General features: G+C 37.0%; 1 pseudogene; it reads left to right on the forward strand.

Moving 5' to 3' along the window:
* LOC114026648 overlaps positions 1 to 16,638 on the forward strand; it is a 100,388-nt pseudogene that overhangs the window by 59,454 nt on the left and 24,296 nt on the right.

Consider the following 16,638-nt stretch of genomic DNA (forward strand, 5'->3'; position numbering starts at 1 on the left):
GCAGGTGACCCTGCCTCCTCAAAGGCTATATCCAAAGAAGACAGACTCTTGCAATTTTTATCAAACTGGGAGGGCTTCTAAGACAGGTTGGTGACAGTATATGTTTGTTGTTAGAGGAACAGTCTAGATAAGGTAAGAAGGGCTTATCACTAGAACCAGAACCAATAATTTCAGCACCTGGTGAAAACTTTGCAAAATGCATCTGGGGAAGAGACATGGAATATGATCATTCAGGTACATTTTTTTAGGCAATTGGTGTTAAGTGACTTCGCCAGGGTCACACAACTAGTATGTGACAAGTGTTTGGTCTGAGGCCGGATTTGAACTCACGGTCCTCCTGACTTCAGGGCCTGTGCTTTAGTCACTGCACCACCTAGCCACCCCCAACTATATTTTTTTTTTAGTAAAAGTTCAAAGTGATTTCAGTGTTTGTAATTTTTTCAGGTCTGATTCAGTAATAACAATATATTTGTGCAATGCTTTGTGGTTTACAAAGCACATTACATATGCTATCTCATTTCTTATATAGGGAGATTCTATTCTAAAAATAATGGATTTTTCATTCTCTTTTGTTTCAAGGCCTTAAGAAAGGAGAGTTCACTTAATATACCTTTCTGTTTGGGTTTTCTAATTATTAAAACAATCTTATAAACCATCTCCAACCCCATTCCCTCTAGGAAACCTTCTCTTCTGCTCCCTTTACACCCCCACATAGAACCATCTCACTATCTTACTTTTGATATCCTAAGTACTAATGTGGCATTTAATGTCTACTGCTCCGTATGCCTTATATTGCTTGATCTTTATAAACAGCTTGGTTGCTGTCTGCACAATACCAAGCACAGGGCTGAGTATGTAGTGTCCAACCAATAAACATCCCTTCATTCAGCAAACCTTTGTTACATGTCTACTGTTCTATGGGCTAAGGGAGATGCAGAAATAAAGAAGAATGAGCCCTGTTGCCTCGAGGTGTTTACTGTTTTCTTATTGATTCACTTTTTTTTTACAGGTTAAAGGATTTAAAAATGTATGATACTGGTACCCATGGGATATAAAAAGACCTGAAATAGGATCTCCATCACAATGAGAGGGTCTTCTGTGGAAGATCTATGGAAAAACAGGTAAAAGAATTGCATGGGATCCAAAGGTATGGCTGAACTGGTGAAAGGAATTCACACATAGATGAGATTTCAGACCTATTACAGTCTTGAATTAAACTACAGCATATATTCCATATTGTTTATATACATATATAAAATTCTGACTTCTCACTAAATCATGCTAGTTTCTTTAATTCTACCTTAATTCTGTGTAACTTTGGACAAGTCAGTTTCTCTCAATGTATAAAATGAAGAGATTGGTCGATGAAATCTAAGGCCCCTGTCAGCACTAAAACAGAGGGATAAACTGCAGAGATCTTGAATTAGTGAGGTGATAATTCTGGGTTCCCAAGCATAGTCTTATAAAACCTTTACCTCCCTTGCTATCCAGTCCATTATAACTGTATATAATACCCTAGGATACCTGAGGGACACTTCCCTTCTCTCCTCCACCCCTTCTCAGGATTGTTTTAATAATAGGTACACTACTATTTTATTTTATATTTTATGATATGCTATTATATTATTTCAAAGAATAATAGTTCTTAGGACTTAAAGGGACCTCAAGGGAAATGATCTATCTCCCTTCATTTAGGCAAGGTATTATCACCACCATTTTAAAAATAAAGTAACTGAGGTCCAAAGAGGTTAAATGACTTGTCCGGGCCACGAGGCTAGTGATAGAGTCTAGGCTAGAACCTAGTTCTCCTGATTTCTAACGAAATACCTTTGTGTGAGTTGTAAGGACTTAGGGAGTTCTATTGCCCTCAAAGCAAGCAGTTTAATATTTCTCTGCCTCAGACTATTGATCTACCTCCTAGAGCAGCTGTAGAGAATAATGAAATTGTTATTGTAAAATGTGTTTGCTCTCCGGGATCTACTCATACACACACTATTACTCTTGGTGCTGTCCCCAAATCTCTAAATTATTCACTGAGGCTTGATTTAACTTAGTCCAGCAAATGGATCTTTGGGTAGTTAATAAATAAGTGGGTTGCAGATATTGGTGGTAGTATCTTGGAAAATCATCATTATCATCATCATTTTAAAAAAATAATATTTTATTTTTCCTTCAATTATATTTTAAAAGAATTTCAACATTCATTTTTTAAAGTTTTGAGTTCCAAATTCTATCCCTTCCTTCCCCCTTCACCGAGACAGTTAGCAATCTAATACAGATTATACATATGCAATCAATCATCATCACTTTTAATATGGACGTGTAAAACAGGCTGGATAAAACAGCACAAAAATTTTGTATGAGTCTCACCTGTAAGCTCAAAATGCAAAAGAATGAAACTGATGGGAACATTTTGCTTTGTAAATATTTTTTTTTATCATCAGAGAATCAAGGGCAGGAAAGATTGAGATGTGAGACAGATGAGTTTTCAGTTACATAAAAAGTGCTCAAAGCGTAGATCAGCTGCTTGCTGGCTGTGTGACCTTGGATAAGTCATGGAGTCTGAGCTGAGTCTGAGCTTCCTCATTCATAAATTAATTATATTTACATTACTTACCTCATAGTAAGGTGAAGAATGGGCTTTGTGGAGTCACCATGGGCTATAGAAATGGGACTTTTTCTAGTTCTAAAACCCTACCTTTACTATCTCTATGACTTATGAGCCATGATGTCCTTAGTTAAAACTGAGCAAAGGGGCAGCTAGGTGACACAGTGGATAGAGCTCCTGCCTTGGAGTCAGGAGGACCCAAGTTCAAATCTTGCCTCAGTCGCTTGATACTTACTAGCTATGTGACCCTGGGCAAGTCACTAACCCTGATTGCCTCACAAAACAAAAAAACAACTCAGCAGAAGAAATCACCCTTCCCTCCACTCCCCTGGCCATCACACTTCTAATACTTAAAAACTGACGGGGTTATAGGGCATATTTTTCTAAATTCATTTAGAAAGTGACATCGATATGTGTAGTGAATAAAATACTAAACTTAAGAGTCCTATGCTTAGTTCAAATCCCACTTCTGATATTTCCTAGCAGGTCGATGGATAGATAGAGTACTAGACCTGGAGTCAGAAAGACCTGAGTTAAAACCTAGCCTCATACACTTAATGTGTCACCTTGGTCAACTCACTTAATGACAATCTCCCTCAGTTTCCTCATCTGTAAAGTGGGGATGATACTTACTTCTTAGGGTTATTATAAGGACCAAATGAGATAATAATTGAAAATCACTTAGCACAGTGCCTGGCACATGTTAAGTACTATTTACATGTTAGTGGTGGTGGTGATGATGATGATGATGATGATGATGATGATGTGACCACCTCAATTTCTTCACCTGTGAAATAAAAATAGTAACATTATTAGTATTTACCTGACTTGATTGTTGTACAGAACACATTTTAAAGAGCTATGAAAAATGAATTATTGTTATTAATATAATTCACCCAGACCATATCTAAACCCTGATAAAAAAAATCAGGGTCTGTGATGAACTCGATGACCTTAGAAAAACATGGATAGACTTGCACAACATAAGGAAGAGTGAAATGAAAAGAATCAAAAGAATATTGTATACAGCAACAGCAATATTGTTTTAAGAACAACTTTGAGGACTAAGTCATTTTGACTATTATAAATACTTAAATTAACTACAAAAGATCTATGAAGGAAGACTCTATCTGCATTCAGAGGAAGAACTGATAGATAGAAGTATGTATAGAACAATTTTTACATGTATACATATTGGTGTCTAATGGTAGACATCTCTAGGGTAGGGGAGAGGGAAGAAAATAAAGGAAAAATAGAAATGTACATGATAACTTTACTATATATTTAAAAGGAATAGGAAGTTTTACATAATAGATTTGCTGTTTCATGTTCAATTCCAAGCATTTCCATATTACTGACAGTGTTTTTAAAAAGAGCAAATGAAATTTTATGTCTGTCTGTCCATCTATTCATCCATCTATCTACTCTACCCATCCATCCATATATATTGCTTTACAAACCTTAAAACACTATAACAATGTTAGCTATTATTGGTAGGGGCTCATAAACTATTGTTTTGAGTAGACATGCAAACACAGAGAACTTTGAACCCAGTGTATTATGAGGATCCCACATGTGAGAGGTGTGGTATAAGTGCTACTATTGCTGCTACTGCTGCTGCTGCTGCTGCTGCTGCTGCTACTACTACTACTACTACTACTACTACTATAATTGTTGTTGTTATTATTGTTATAATTATTTGTACACTACCAGCTACTGCTACTCTAGATGTTCACTGCACTATTGCTTTAGAGTGCCCAGTTCTTCCCTTAAAACTCTTGTAACATCACAAGTGCATTCACATCTCAAATTGTAGTTACATTTTTCTGTTATGTATATTTTAAGTATGTAAGCTGTCTTCTCCAACTAAACTGAAAACTTTCCCCCTAAAGAGTCATATTCCTAACTATCTAGTTAGATCAGCCAGATCCATTCTGGATGATCAATGGATGACAAATGTCGTGACCAAATTGCTCATGTAATTGGTTTCAGGAATATACCTCTCCCTTGCTCCATAAATTCCATGGAGGTTAATGAAAGTGATGGCTGTCTGGGGAACTCTCCTGCTGAATAGGGTACTGACTGACTCTGCTGCTTTTAGGGTCCATGGAGATTAAGGGAAATAGTGACCACCTTGTGGGAGTTTGGGTGAGTCAGCAGTGCTGCCAGGCTGGTGTATGGAGGAGCTTAAAAAAACCTTTCCATGTCCATGAATACCTAGAGTGATACATCGAACCCATATTCTTTGAGTACCTCAACTTCTTGTTCATTATTCAGTACCAAAGTCTGGTGATACGAAACAGAGACCTTCTAGCTCTTCCTTAGCTGTCCTCTTTAACCTTGTAAATTTCTTGTTTTGACTCTATTTCTGACTCTGGCAACTGTTTTCTGCCTTTAGTTCTTTCCAGATCCATGATCTGTTTACCTAGTACCTGGTGTTGGCTTTTGGTCATGTACTGGTAGCCTCCATCAGCACTGAAACTCTCTGCTACCCTCCTTGCCCAGATCCCCCAAGTAAAGAAAGGTTCAATCAGCGCCATAGACCACGTCCCGTCATTATTCTCATCAGACCCTAGCCCACCCCACCCAGTGGGTTTGAGACAATATAGTGCTATGGCACCAGAGGGCAATGTTATAGAGGGAAATGTATCAGACTTGGAGTCATAAAGCATGAGTTCATGAGTTCAAACCTTGTCTCTGTTACTTACTAGTATTACCTTGGGCAAATCATTCTATTTCTTTGGACCTTTGTTTCCTTATTTGTAAATAGGCATAGTGATACTTGCACTATTTGCCTCATAGTAAGGTAATGAGGATCAAATGTCACAATTGTAAGCTATTATTATTGTAAGTGCCATATTCCACAAACTGTTACTTATGAAGATATGCATGCTACACACATACCCTGTATGATAGGTAATATGAAAGTTGAAACATTTCATCCTTTTATCCCACTTCAATTACAAACAAAGCAGGATAGTTTAATATCTATATGGAATTACAAGGCTGCTTCTAAGTGTACATTGAAACCAGGTAACAAATATCCTAATAATTTGGCCCAAAAGGGATCTTTGCAAAGGAATTTAGAGGATAATATTTAAAGATTGCTAATTTAATATAAAAATGATTTAAACCTTGGCTCTGAAGTAGAACTGATTATTCAAGGTTGCTTTATTGGCCACTAAATGTTAATTCTTTTCAAGCCACATAACCAAAGAGAATTGTGGGGATCAGGTTGCCATCCGGTGGGGTAGGGAGTATGTGTCAGAATGGAGCCCTGGCCAGAAGGACAAATTATACCTCAGAGGATTATAGTTTATGTTTTCCATTTAGTTCTTTTCAACCTGTGGTCCTTTTAAATTCAGCCACATTAAAAACATTGAAATGGCATGTAGTTAGCTGAGGAGACTAAGTTGATCCTCAGGGAACTCAAATAAAATGTTGTGTGAGACTCACTGAGTCAGTATTTTTGAGGTGCAACCAGAACAAGAATATGTATGGGAGCCATGGCCCTAAGCCTCCTCCCTGCCAACAGTTGGGGCTCACATAAAATGGGTTTGATCCTGGAAGTTGTCTCCAGGAAGTTCATTTTCTCATGTTGGCTCATTGCCTCCACCTGGAATTACTCTGGGAAAAATCTCCAAATTTACTTATAGTATAACACATGTCTAGGCTTTCTCAAAAATGGATAAAATGTGTCCTTAGCCTCTATATAAGCACTTGATGTAGCAAACGATAATAGGGTATGATACAGTCTTTGTTTCACCCACAGAACACGTGAAAACAATCGAAAAACCCATAATGGATTGCCAACAATGAGCAGACACAGGAAACTTCCTCCAGAATTGAATGAAAATTTGGATTTTTACTTTGGCAACCTCTTGACATTTTGGTGAGCCCATCTTTTCCACAAAATCCTACAAAGGTCCTCAAGATTCTATAGCTCAAAGTCTCCTGCTCCAAAAGGCGAACAATTTGTGAGTTGCCTAACAAGTCTTTCACATCTGTATCATCTGAGATAACTCACTGGCCTTGCTCTCCAAGTAGGACACTGGACAAGAAATATGTGGAAAGTCCTGTTCTTTCTTCCAGGAATGTAGAAAATCCTTTTCTCCTGCTAGATCTAGATCAAACTCTCAAACTGGAGAATTCTTGAAGCATGCACATATCTGCTTCTGTTATGTACTTTTGCAAGAAATCTTAGTGCATCAGTTGCTACCTTTTCCTGAGCTAAGAGTCACCTTTCAGGAACTCTAGTATCTGACCTGAGCTCTGAAGGTTTGGGCGAGGTAGTATATCTCTCATATGTTCCTGTCTCAAGGTAGACATTATAATTTCCTATGGGAAGGATACTATGCACAGGCATTGCCCTACAGCCTCTCCTCACCCCTATGCTATACAAACCCTGCTCTAATTTCTGAGAGAGAAAAGAGAAAGGGAAGAGAGAAGAAAAGGTGAGAAGAAAGAAGATGAGGATATGGAGAGTGGGGGAAGAGAGGAGGCAAAAAGAGGAGAGGAAAGAGAGAGGAGACCTAGGGGAGAAGGAGAGAGGAAAGGAAGGGGAAAAGAAGGGGAGAAGATGGGCAGTGCAGGATGAGTGGGAAGAAGATGGAAGAAGAGAAAGGAATGAAGAAGAGGAGAGAGAAGAGTAGAAGGGAAGACAGGGAAGAGGAGAAGAAGGGAAGGAAAGAGGAGAGGAGAGAAGAGGGAAGGGAAGGAAAGTAGAAAAGAATAGAGAGAAGTTAGAAATGATGGGAGAAGAGAAGAAAAAGAAAAGGAGAAGAAGATCAAGCAGGTTTTATAGCTCACTACTGTAAACTATGGAGACAGGTAGCTCCTCCAATAAGAGTTATTAGCCAATTATTATTATTAGCCAATTGTTCTAATTATTAGTCCATCATCAGGAAGTCTATGTCTTCTCAGAAAGGCCCCAGTGGGCATGACCACAGTCATGACCACAGATGCTCCTAAGATGCTTTCAAGCAAAAGCTTATTTCCTCTAATCTCATCTGGTTGAAGAGGGAACTCATCAAACGAATTAGGGATGCCTCTGATCAACCATCCTTAAAGAAATTTACATTAGAGGGGCAGTTAGGTGGCGCAGTGGATAGAGCACCTGCCCTGAAGTCAGGAGGACCTGAGTTTAAATTTGGCCTCAGACCAAACACTTGACATTTACTAGCTATGTGACACTGGGCAAGTCACTTAACCCCAATTGCCAAAAAAAAAAATTTACATTAGAGTGACAGTTACCTGGAGGAAGGAGAGATACTCTGAACCTCCAAAGAGTGAATACCACTCAGACTTATGTAGGTGTCAAAAGAAACAAACTAACAAAGGAACTACATGATATCGAGTTATGCACTTTTAAAAAAATTTGTCTTGATATTTTTGTCATAGGACTTTGGATCCCTTTTTACTATGTGGAGTAGATTACATCTTTAATTAGTAGATAAAACTTTTTAAAAGGATGAAATGATAATCTTATTATCAATAATAGTAATATATACTATTATCATTATTCTTAATATTGCAATTTTAATACTTTAAGTGATTCCTAATTTAATTGATATGGCTATTCCCTGCACTGAGAAAAACTACAAACCCTTCACAACTGCAGAGTCGTCAGGAGCTGCTACGGCCAGAAAGAATCATAACATAGTGACCAACCTTCCAGTAATAAGATTCTCTACACTTAGCTGGGCTGGTCCTCAGATGACAAATAGAGGGTACCCCAAAAGTCTTAGTGCAGTTTTAAACTATAGCTTAAAGACTTTTGAAATACCTTATATAGCATCTTTCCCAGATTCAAATGCAAAGCCTTTCCAGTTTCCTGGAACTTGACAGAATTTGGAGTCCACTTATATTCTTTGAAAATTCAAAGTTGTCTTCATACCCCACTGAAGCATTGAAGGAATATGTTAAGACCACAGTTTCCTCATCTGTAAAATGAGGAGATTAGATTAGATGACTGCTGAGTTGGTAAGCAAAGAATATGCTTGGGAATATAGAATTATTGAGGTATGAAGGTAAAGGAATAGCATGGAAGCAGGAGTGGGTAACAAGAACTGTGGCCATTACTTTACCTAGCTCTGTAAAACAGTATAAGTAGAAGGAGAATATTCTGAAGGAGATGGTTCTTACAACAAAGGGCTGATGTGTCTTCATGAGATGGCCATATTTTAGCTAAAAGGAAGACTACACTAGAAGAATTGATTGAAACATTTAAAGATGTAAGGGAGTTTTGTATTTGCTTTTGAAATTAGAACAAGGGTTCTAAAGCACATGATGGAATGGGCTAGGTAGAAGTGAACCAGATAGGGAGAAGGTTTGGTCAGAACAGGGATGAGAATTCAGGAGAGTTTTAATATTCTTTTTAGGGGATTAGGATTTAGAGACTAGATCAAGAAACCACTATGGCAGGAGGCAGATTGGGATGGTAGATTGACAATAGGGAAGAGGGTTGGTTCAGTTGGTACAATTTAGACAATAGACAACTTGAGTGAATCTATCCCAGAGTTTTAAATTAAGAGTTTTTAACTCTTGATCATTTTTGTATGAGTCTGTGGACCCCATTGGCAGTCTGGTAAATGCATAAAATAAAATATATAAGATTACAAAGGAAACCAAATACATCAAAATATAATTATCAGGATGCTAAAAATAAGTTCACTGCCCCAGGTTGAGAAATCCTGTTCTGAATGAAGTATACAACATTGCCATTGGTTTTGTGTAAATGTATTTCCTGTCCAATAATATTTATTTGTCCATTGAAAGCTGGACATTAGTTGAAATAATGGTACAGGAAATGTTTATTGCCATAGAAGCAACCTTTTAAATGAGAGATCTGTTCCTGGACTGAGGAGAACTGGGACAAGAAGGCAAGGGTTGGGCTGAGCAAAGATGAACAGAGCAGCTAAGTCAGGGTATTACTGTGAATACAAAGGTGTGGGATAATCAAAGGATAGAGAATGAGGGGTAAGCACAGGGCTGAACTGAGGGCAAAGAGGGCTGGGCTACACAGGAATCTGGAGATAAGCTTAATGGCAAATGGGTTTATAGTGATGGTTTTGGATAACAAGCTAGAGTTTGGTTAACATGTATTAACAATTTAGCAACTATATTGTTGAAAGAACAAAATTATGCAGATTATACCCATATTTAAATTTAGCCTATTTTAAGGCTAAATGTGGAATTTAATAAAAATAACCAACATTTATAAATGTGTTTTGAAGGGGTAATGTGCTTTTACATACATTATCCCATTTGAGTCATACAACAACCCCATGAGGTAGGCAGTACAGATATTATCCCTATTTTATAGCTGAAGAAACTAAGTCCCAAAAAAGGTAAATGGTAACATTGTTCATGGCTACATAGCTAATTAAGAGTCAAAGGAAGAATTTCTTGACTTGAGGGCCACCACTCCAACAATTATATCATAATGTTTTTCTGAAGGTCAGATAATAGTAGAAGCCAGGAATAAGCATAACAAAATTAATGTATTATCTTTCTATTACTTGTATTTGAATTAGCAAATCTAAGCAATGCCATATTAGTGGCTGAGCTGAAAGGATAGATGGTTGGCTTTGGAGTTAGGAAAGCCTGGGTTCAAATCCTGCCTCTGATATATCTAGGCTTGTGTGCATCTGAGGAAGTCATTTAGCCCAAGCAATTCACTAAGACTATAAGCTATAGATAAGGTATCAATATGCTTGGTAGAGGAAATTTTCTCACTGTAAATTCTCTCTACCAAAGAAATCACAGGTCTGTTTCCCACCAAAAGTGTCTGTTAATATAAGTAGAACCTGATAGCTTGATGAAAATTGTTGTTGTTGTTGTTTGTCCTTTGTTCTCAAAGAGGACCAATGATATTAGGAAAGTGACATCTTGACTTGCAATTGAATTGGATATAAGTAGCAGAGCTGTGCAAAGTCATCAGCCTCAGTCTCTCTTCCTGAGTCATCAGAATCCAGTGGCAAGACATAGGTCAGGATGCCTGGAGATGACTCTGGATGCAGTGTGAGACCCTGGTTTTTTTTTAAGCTAAGGTCTTTCCTAAGTCTCAGTTTGTCTTATTACCAGATGAAAGAAAGATGTACAACCTTGGTTGCTGAATGTGAAACCTCAGATTTAAGAAATTGAAACATATTTCTATAAAACCAAACATGATTTCATTTCTTTGTGGCCATTAATGACCTGTAATTATGGCATGCCCTCTTGACCACACTGTCTCAGAACTGAAGTGCAAATAGAGGAATAATTCATGGTTCTTTCATAAGGAAGTTAGCCATTTACAATTTATGTAGAGAATGACATACACTCACGCAATTACACCTATGAGCATTTCATCTTTACTTTTAAAACACTCCAAAGAGGTTCCATGGTTTTGTTGATGTGGGCCTTATTAGGTACCTATTTAACCATACCTGGCAATATTATAATTAATAGCTGACATCCTGATATTTTTTTAGCCCTTTGAGATGGATAGGGGAAAGCTAATAATGAGTTAGTTATTAGTACTTGGGTACTCTACAATTAGTACCTGGGTTCCTACACAACTTTCTACTTGGAGAGCAAAGTCAGTGAACTGCTCAATATTGCTTACCTTTTTCCAACTCCAGTCAGAAGAATAGGTGGTACTCAATGAGTTATGGCAACTGTTTGAGGAAGTAACTTTCTGTTTATGACATTAACATTTTATAATTTATAAATTCCTAAACATCTTTAATCTAATTTTATCCTTATTATGAGGTAGGTAGGTAGCATGGGTATAATGATCTTCATTATATAGTATAGCGGCTCCTGAGCTGTTGAGGAAGTTGTCCATGGTCATACCACTTGCAAGTGTCAGAGGTCAGATACCAAATCCAACAAACACTCTTTCCTCTTTACGAATTGCCTTATTGAATGAAAGTGTGAACGAATGATTAAAAAAAAAAAACATTCATTAAGTATTTACCGTTGGGAAACAACATACAAACCAGCTCTGAGAGAGTTGATTGTTAAATATTCAGTCAGTGTGAGCATTTATACCTCAGAAAGAGCCAAACACCACAAATCTGGATTTGATTTATTGTTTGGTTGATCATCTAGATTTAGAAAGTAATGAAGAAAATGTTAATAATGAAGATTAAACTTTGAAATGAGCCCTGCATACATCCCCCTTCCTGAGAGCTGGTTGTTAAATATTTACTCCATACTCCTGCACAAAAGAAAGTTGTAGCCAGGGAGTGACACTCTAGATCAGAAAGTTACATGGATAGTAAAGAGTGTCTTAGGGAAGTAAATTGATACATCTCATCCAGGAACATTGACAGTTGATTTAATCATGGTTCATAGTTCCAAAACTGGAGAGAGGGGGTGAGTAAAGTAAAAAGAAATAACTAAGGATGTTGTAAAGAAGGTGGCCAGAAAAGACCCTAATATATTTGAAATAACATATTTCAAAATATATTATTTATATGCTTTTATTCATAACTCTATAAGTGAAATATAACTTGAGAGGCAATGTGGGATAAAGGATAGAAAACTCACATCAGAATCATAAAGACCTGGTTCAAGTCTAATCTCTGACCAATATACAGATTGAGTGACATTTGGCAAATCACTTATTGTTCCTTGGCCTCAATTTCCTTATCTATAAAATGTATGTGTGGAATGGTGAAGGATATAGCCTGGATAATATCTGAGGTCCCTTCCATCTCTGTATCTATGAACCTATGAGTTCCCTATAGTGATGAAATCACAGGTCAAATTTTTAAATCTGATTTATATATCACAAGCATTTATCCACTATGGAGGAAAATAGACTATATCTATCATCCAAAGAACAATTTAGTTCATTCTGGAGAGGCACATCATGGAATCAACAGTAACATAATGAATTTCTTGGCCACAGCTATTCTTAAGGACAATCTACTAAGTTCCAGAGGAGTTGTGATATGGATTGGTTGAGAGAATACCCACAGTAAATCAAATCACAGCTCCTTGAAGTATCTATTCATATCTAAGTAATTAAAGAATGATTACAGTATAGTGGATAGACTCCTTGCTGTCAGGAGGATCTGGATTGGGTTCCTGCTGGACCTGCCTCTGACACATGACTCTCAGTCACTGAGTCAGTCAAACAACATTTTTTGGCACATACCACTGCCAGGCACTGCTCTAAGCACTGGGGACATAAAGAAAGGTAAAAGTAATTCCTGCCATCAAGGAATTTATGTTCTAGTGGAGGAGAAAGCATGTAAATAAGAAGCTACTTAAAAGATGTATGTTGAACAGATGGAAGACAATCTGAGATGTGTTGCATTATCAACTTGGAGACTGGGAAAGGCATCCTGCAGAAGGTGGTATTTGAGCAGAATCTCAAAGAAAGTCAGAAATTACAATAGAAGTAAGAAAACAGGGAATTCCAGGCATAGAAGACAGGAAGTGTAGTGTCCTATTTCTTTCTGGAATGTCAGAATCTTTGTAAGGGAATCAAGTATAAGGAGACTGGAAAGATGGGAAGAGGCCCAGTTATAAAGAGATTTGAAGGCTAAACAAAGGAGTTTATGTGAGATTCTGGATATAATAGAGAGCCGCTGGAGCTCAATGGGACATCATACCTACTCTTTAGAAAAGGCATTGTTCCTTGGCAGCTGAGTGGAGGATGGATTGGAGTGAGGAGACACATGAGGCAGGAGCACCATTTAAAAGACTACTGTAATAGTTCAGAGTGGTTTAGGGCCTGAGCTAGGTTTGGTTGTAGGGATATATATCTGAGAAGTGTTTTGTGGCCATAGCCAAGGGCAAAAGAACTTAACTTTTCAATGCCTCAGGCAACTCACAAAGACCATCAATTTACAGATAGTTTGCTAATCGACCCTGCTAAAATTACAGATCCAGATTGAAACCAAACCAAAACAAATAATTGTAATGGATTCATGAGCATAGTTTCCCAGCTTCTATCTTTGTGCCTTCTCAGCCTTCTTGTTTTCTAATCTCTATATTGAAATTTATAACACTTCTCCAGACAAACTACTTGTATTTCTAAATAGTGCAGTCAAGGACCTTAAATTCTTGTACACTGGGAACAAGGAGATCATGGAGAATACCAAAAAATGAGAAAAGATAATTTGCCCTTGGCCTGTCTACCTTGCTGGCATTTTGCCTCCATTTTAAGAGAGCATGTAGTCGACTATGACCAAGAGGCAAATTGAAGAATACTCTGTCAGTGTGCTCTATGACCATTAATTAATCATAACATTTATTGAGTTTCCTAATTTTGTTACTGCTGCTAAGTCACTTAACCTTTCTGTGCCCGAGTTTCTTCATCAATTTGTTGGTTTTAACAAGCTCTGATGGTTATTATTACTTGTTATTATAATGTGGAAGGCTCTATGATCCATATACAAAGATATATAAGAACTAGTGGTCCCTGCCTTCATGGATCTTACATTCTAGTTAAGGAAATAAGACAGAAACACATATAAAATCACAATTCAAGTGTTATTCATGAGGCTCTTTTCCTGAAGGTGTTGTAAAGGAGAAAAAACAAACAAATAAGCCAAAACTACTAGACTGTGGGGTTAGGAAACACCAGTTTAATTCTTAAGTCTGCCAAGTTGCTATGTGATCTCAAGCAAGTCACTAATCCTTCCTGGCCTCAGTTTTCTCATCTGTAAAATGAAGAAATAAGGACTGGAGGACCTTTAAATTTCCTTACATCTCTAATGTACTATGATTTCTTTTCTGTTCATTTAAAAAATTTTATTTTCAGTTCCAAATTCTCTCCTTTCCTCTCAACCTGTGAGAAGGCAAGAAATAAGATACCTATTACACATATGAAGACATACAAAAATATATGTACTTTGGTTCCTACATTTCTCTTGCAATATTCAATAATAGGGAATATAGCTCTAGAAGTCACTCAATAAATACTTATTGATGGATGAATATATATTCTGTAATATACATATTACAAGCTGCATTTTCATAAGATGCACATATTTTCAAACTTCTTTAAGCATAATTTTGTATAGAAAATGATCTTAAACTACCAAGCCAACCTAACCACACAACTATCCTCTGAAAATGTTTTCCCCCAGCAACTATGGAAATCTCATGATATCTTATGTCCAAAAGGAAAGCTCACACAAACAGTAGCTGACCTGCAGAGACATCTGCAAAATCTTTTGGCCATCTTAACTCTCTACAAGCAAATATTTAGTTTTCTACAGCTCTCAAAACAAATGCTTCTGTTTGAAAGTACTTGCCAGCAAAACAAATGTTTGTCATGGGAATGCTACAGTTGGGCTGTTAAGACACCCACAAATAAACTGTTTGTTTGCCAAAGCATACTCTTTGTTTGGAAAGTTACTGACAATGTACATGTGGCCAGAGAGAGATAAAGATAGTTGTTTATACTGAAATAATGGAGTGTTAAAGTGTTAAAACATTATAACCACACCTTTTAGAAGCAGGGTAATATTCTCCAAATGGGAATATCTATTGTGTAAACTTTATAAAAGATTCTTAGAGACAATAATAATAGTACCTTGTACCATTATATTCATGAGATAATTATTTTGCTCCATAGTAGAACAATGCAAGGTCCTTCAGGACAGGGATCACTTAAATTACATTGTCATTTTCTTCCTTGAAAAATGCCTAATATAGTATGTAGTAGAAAAAATCAAATTTTTTGTTGAATTTAGCATCTGACATTTGTTCAGCTTTTCAGTGATACAAGCACTTTTTATGCATTATTTCATCTTCATTATAACCCTGCCATTAGTTAAAATGTTACTATTAACAGTGCTAGTAAATGTTTAACAATTGGCTTTCTAAAATGTATTCAGGACACAAATTTAAATTTATTCTGCATTATTAACTTTTCTACATCATTTTCTCAAACCTAAACAATCAACAAAGCAATAAATTAGTCTCTGATTCGTAGTGTTTTCAAATTTCTGAAGTGTAAACTCTCCCAATGAGAGTAAAGGGATTTGGAAACCTTAAAGCACTATATAACATCATCATCATCATTGTCATCATCATCATTATTACCATCATCATCATCATCATCACCTCACTGCTTTTAGGGAAATGTCGGCAAAATTTAGACTCAATAAAGCTACTACGGTTTTTCAAGAATGGAATGGACTATCTCAGATGAGATATTTCAACAGAAGCTAGCAATTATGATGACAAAGAACTAGAAAAGTTAGAGAAGACCTTAGATATAATCCAATCCCATTCCCTTTGTTAACAGATGAGGAAACTGAGGCCCAGAAAAGGGAAGTGACTTGTCTGAGGTTACCCAGCTAGTATGTAACAGCTAAGATTAGAACCCACATCTTCTGACACCAAATCTACTACTCTAACCTTTATCTTCCTTGTAGAAGAAGCACTGCTACAGGTATGGTTTGAAATAGATGAGCACTGAAATTCCTTCCAGCTCTGAATTGCTGATTTCATAAGTTTTTTTATGTGTCTGACAGATAGAATAGAGAGTAGCAGACAGAGAAAGAGCTCTTAGGAAGTCAGGAAACTGGGTGTGGGTTTCAAATCTCATTTCTGACACGTATTAGCTATGGGATCCTAGGCAAGTCACTTAGTATCAATGTATCTCTGGTAACTGCCTGCCAACTTATCTACTCATTAATACTGGTTATGAATTGTACTGGAGGAGTATTCAATTATAGTATGAGATCTGTATTGGTGAAAGAACCTGCCACACTTGGAAGTTCCTATGTGAAGGAAATCACAGATGACTGGGTGTAATTAGGACTTGGAAATAAAGATGCATTCTTTTAAAAAAATATTCTACAACTCAGATTTTTCCATAATTTCCTCTGGCTCTCCCTACACAATTAGTCTGAATTAGAGAGGTTGGCTTGTATTTGAACTTGGACTTTCCAAATGAATAGCAGCCCTGGGGTGATTCCTCCTTTATAGGTTCAATTGCAAAATGCAATAGCTCACCAGACAGCAGGCCCAGCTCTACCCTTTAACTGCATGGAGCTGACAGAAAAATTCAGATT

Source organism: Vombatus ursinus, unplaced genomic scaffold (assembly GCF_900497805.2).
Source record: "Vombatus ursinus unplaced genomic scaffold, bare-nosed wombat genome assembly UNPS02014841.1, whole genome shotgun sequence".
In the NCBI taxonomy this organism is placed as follows: Eukaryota; Metazoa; Chordata; class Mammalia; order Diprotodontia; family Vombatidae; genus Vombatus; species Vombatus ursinus.